Source organism: Oncorhynchus clarkii, chromosome 26 (assembly GCF_045791955.1).
Source record: "Oncorhynchus clarkii lewisi isolate Uvic-CL-2024 chromosome 26, UVic_Ocla_1.0, whole genome shotgun sequence".
Classification (NCBI taxonomy): domain Eukaryota; kingdom Metazoa; phylum Chordata; class Actinopteri; order Salmoniformes; family Salmonidae; genus Oncorhynchus; species Oncorhynchus clarkii.
In genome coordinates, this window is record NC_092172.1 from 30,685,767 (window position 1) to 30,691,002 (window position 5,236).

A 5,236-nucleotide genomic window follows, 5' to 3' on the forward strand; every position below is an offset into this window, starting at 1 on the left:
TGAAATAGAGGATTAGACTGGAACAGAGGTTGAAATAGAGGATTAGACTGGAACAGAGGTTGAAATAGAGGATTAGACTGGAACAGAGGTTGAAATAGAGGATTAGACTGGAACAGAGGTTGAAATAGAGGATTAGATTGGAACAGAGGTTGAAATAGAGGATTAGACTGGAACAGAGGTTTAAATAGAGGTTTAGACTGGACCAGAGGTTGAAATAGAGGATTAGACTGGAACAGAGGTTGAAATAGAGGATTAGACTGGAACAGAGGTTGAAATAGAGGATTAGACTGGAACAGAGGTTGAAATAGAGGATTAGACTGGAACAGAGGTTGAAATAGAGGATGAGACTGGAACAGAGGTTGAAATAGAGGATTAGATTGGAACAGAGGTTGAAATAGAGGATTAGACTGGAACAGAGGTTTAAATAGAGGATTAGACTGGACCAGAGGTTGAAATAGAGGATTAGATTGGAACAGAGGTTGAAATAGAGGATTAGACTGGAACAGAGGTTTAAATAGATAGAGGATTAGACGTGCAGTAGTTGGCTAGACTGGAACAGAGGTTGAAATAGAGGATTAGACTGGAACAGAGGTTTAAATAGATAGAGGATTTAGACGTGCAGTAGTTGGCTAGACTGGAACAGAGGTTGAAATAGAGGATTAGACTGGAACAGAGGTTTAAATAGATAGAGGATTAGACGTGCAGTAGTTGGCTTGACTGGACGAGTAGTTTAGATGGGTATGGGTATAAAACTATCAGGTTTAGACGGCTTCAGCTACTGTACTTGCTTCTCCACTTTAACTAAGTAGTTTGGTTTCAAAACCCCTACAGAGGACTCACTAGCTCTCACACACACTAGTGACTGTTGTTAAAAACACTGGATCCTACATATCCACTACCACAGCGTTTCCCTGATTTTTAAAAATGGGGTCGAAAAAAAATACAATAAAACCGCGCTTTGTTCATAGAACCAGGGTTACGTCGGTAACCTCCGGTAGCCTTGGTAACCTCCGGTAGCCTCTAGATACAGTTGTAATAAACAGAGCGGTTTCTGTTTTCTTCCTACAAATGTGGCTCTATCTTTTAAAAGATACAACATATAATGACCCCATCACTGAAAGATCAGACTCTCAGGAACACGGATGTGTCTTCTGTTTCCTTCTACAATGGCCACAAGCCTCATTAGAACAGAGTGGACAAGACCAGGAACTAAATCAGCTAAAACAATACGTTTACATTAGTGTTGATTTCATCACTTTTTTCTACATGGTGGAGTCGTGATGTTTTATTATATCAAAATGGGGCTGCGGACCAAACAGTTGGAACTCCTGCAGTACCAACTACTACATATCTACATGTCCTCACCCCACCACTCTGTCTGCTCCACTCTCTGTACATTATGATGGACAAGATCTATAGGTATTCCTTTCAGTATTATAGCCTTGGAAAGGAGGTTGTGTGTTACTAAACCTGGTTACCACTGAGCCAGTCTGTTTTACTGTAGTTGCTCTCATAATCCATCGCATTTAGACTCGATATCAACCATGTCTTGAATGTTTTCCCCTACAGCCTGTATGATAATGCTGCCTTGCCAGCTTTACTCCAGAAACTAAATCACTTCTTTGTAGACAAACTATTACATGCCCTGGCTACAGTCTCTACCCTACCCTACTCTAACTCTTACCCCCTTCTTTCATTCCCTACTAACCTACTCTAACTCTTACCCCCTTCTTTCATTCCCTACTAACCTACTCTAACCCCCTTCTTTCATTCCCTACTAACCTACTCTAACTCTTACCCCCTTCTTTCAGTCCCTACTAACCTACTCTAACTCTTACCCCCTTCTTTCATTCCCTACTAACCTACTCTAACCCCCTTCTTTCATTCCCTACTAACCTACTCTACCTCTTACCCCCTTCTTTCATTCCCTACTAACCTACTCTAACAACTCCTTCACTGTCTCCCCAACCCCTTCTTCACTGTCTCCCCAACCCCTTCTTCACTGTCTCCCCAACCCCTTCTTCACTGTCTCCCCTACCCCTTCTTCACTGTCTCCCCTACCCCTTCTTCACTGTCTCCCCTACCCCTTCTTCACTGTCTCCCCAACCCCTTCTTCACTGTCTCCCCAACCCCTTCTTCACTGTCTCCCCAACCCCTTCTTCACTGTTTCTCCAACCCCTTCTTCACTGTGTCCCAACATCAGCCAAGTCTGTTTTCATGGCTCTACTTTTAGAGAAAGCAACCATGTTTTTACTCAGCACCAGATAGTGACCAGGAGAGGGCGACATTGGACACTAGGTCACATGACTGTGGCTTCTCTAAAACCAGACGTTCTGCCAGATGTTCTATAGAATCAAAGAAGATATACTAACATTCTATTCACTACCACTAAGGCCCTTCTAACCTCTCTGACTGGTCAAGCGCTGAGGGACAGAAAGGATAGAACTACATTTCTCATCATCGTTGCCTCTCTTCCTTACTTGTGCCATCACTTTTCACCCATACCCTAACTGCTCATCAACCATCAACCTTATTGTTTAAACTTCAACCTTATTATTAACCGTGACCTTTATTTGCCTCCCAACCCTGACCCTTTGAATTTTGCTCCCTGGCCTATAGAGAGACACGACTCAGAAAAACATATTATTATTACTATCATTGATGTAGGACTCAAGTTCATGTTTAAACTTGTTTTGTGGTGCATATTCATTAATAATCATATATTTATTATTGGGACCATCATGAGTGTATTGTATAACAATTAAAAATGGCCTTTTTGTTACATTTTTGCAGCGTTGCATTTTAATGAAGGATTTTTAGGATGAAGTTTTAGGTTGTTCAACATGTCTATAGTGATACCAGATCTAAAATGCATATCTGCATCTTGGACGATACTGGAATACTGCAGGTTTTAGGCTGTTCAACATGTGTATAGTGATACCAGATCTAAAATGCATATCTGCATCTTGGACGATACTGGAATACTGCAGGTTTTACCCTTGTGAATGTTTTAGCTGTTATTGATCATACATATAGGATGACTTCATTGTTACTCATGTTTGGGACAAAGCCTTACATATGATTTTAAAAACACTATCATCTCCTGTCTTTGTCTGTGTCTGTCTGTTACACGACTACTGTTTTAAAAAGTAGCATTATTATTGATTGTTTTGACAAGTTGTCCTTAGATCTTATTTCAGAGGCTGGGATGGAAGGATTGTTTTGACAAGTTGTCCTTAGATCTTATTTCAGAGGCTGGGATGGAAGGATTGTTTTGACAAGTTGTCCTTAGATCTTATTTCAGAGGCTGGGATGGAAGGATTGTTTTGACAAGTTGTCCTTAGATCTTATTTCAGAGGCTGGGATGGAAGGATTGTTTTGACAAGTTGTCCTTAGATCTTATTTCAGAGGCTGGGATGGAAGGATTGTTTTGACAAGTTGTCGTTAGATCTTATTTCAGAGGCTGGGATGGAAGGATTGTTTTGACAAGTTGTCCTTAGATCTTATTTCAGAGGCTGGGATGGAAGGATTGTTTTGACAAGTTGTCCTTAGATCTTATTTCAGAGGCTGGGATGGAAGGATTGTTTTGACAAGTTGTCCTTAGATCTTATTTCAGAGGCTGGGATGGAAGGATTGTTTTGCTTTCTGTCTAGTTGCACTTTTTGAAATATTTACTGAACAAGTTGAATAAACGCTGATAAAGTTAGCTCTGTCTGCCCTTAACCTATCTGATATTCTAATTTCTTTGATCATCATGTGGTTTATGCTCCTCCAGAGAGGTCATCTAGCTGTAGTCATTTACACAGTAGAAGGCTATAGTCTTACTGACTATCCCAAATGGTACCATATTCACTAGATAGTGCACAGCTTTTGACCAGGGACCATAGGGAATAGGGCGCCATTTGGTATGTACCCTTAGCCCATTTCTATGATTATCCTTCTTCAAGCAGTGTAGATGGACCACTCTTCCCTCTCTCCCCTTCCCTTATAGTGTCCCAGTCTTTCTATGATTAGCCTTCTTCAAGCAGTGTAGATGGACCACTCTTCCCGCTCTCCCCTTCCCTTATAGTGTCCCAGTCTGTATATGATTAGCCTTCTTCAAGCAGTGTAGATGGACCACTCTTCCCGCTCTCCCCTTCCCTTATAGTGTCCCAGTCTTTCTATGATTAGCCTTCTTCAAGCAGTGTAGATGGACCACTCTTCCCGCTCTCCCCTTCCCTTATAGTGTCCCAGTCTTTCTATGATTAGCCTTCTTCAAGCAGTGTAGATGGACCACTCTTCCCGCTCTCCCCTTCCCTTATAGTGTCCCAGTCTGTATATGCCGTGTGCCTCAGACAGGCTTGTTCACGTAGACACTCTGTGGTACGACCGGTCTTCACCTCATTTCAGATATACACTTTAACATCTCCAGATGGTTCTTAAAATAGATACTTAAAATCTCCCTTTTTATGGTTTTGACAATTGAGGTCAATGCTAAAGTATCACATCAAGTCACGACATCATCACCAACCGACACATCTCATTGATCTAATGATCTTCAGACTTCATACAGTCCACCTGTGGTAGAGATGCTGAACTCTGCTCTCTCCTCTCCATCTCCTCGCTTCTATTCACTTCTTTGTCCTCTCTCCTCCCATGTGTACATCGGGAGAACTGGACTGTGTGTATAATTCCTGGTAGCTGTACTTAGTGAATGTGTTCACCATTAAGAAACTTGGAATAAGTTTAAATTGTCAAACTCTGTAAAAGACAAATAAAGGAATTCAGCACTGAAAATATTTGTTTCTTTTTTTGTCCCAAGCCAAAAGCTGTGGTCATGAATGGGTTATGAAAATAATAGCAGTTATTATATTACTGTATTATTTATAAACATTCTGCCATGGAATTTTAGCTTTAAGTTCATATTAAATACGTTAACTATTTCTGCCCTCAGACCGTCCAGTGGCTAGCTGACCTATAGCCTGAACAAGTAATACAGCCCTTATTAACAACAGATCTAGGATCAGATAACATTACCACCAACAATAACATTTACCATTAGTGGAGGTGAAACAATCTGACCTTGGACCAGTGATTAGGGACAGCTTCTATCCAGTCGTAATACTTTGGGCTTCATCCCAAATGGAACCATATTCTCTTTCTAGTGCACTACTTTTGACCAGGCCATCGGGTTCTGGACATAAGAAGTGCACTTTAAAGGGGATATAGTGCCATTTGGGGCGTGACCCTGGTCTGT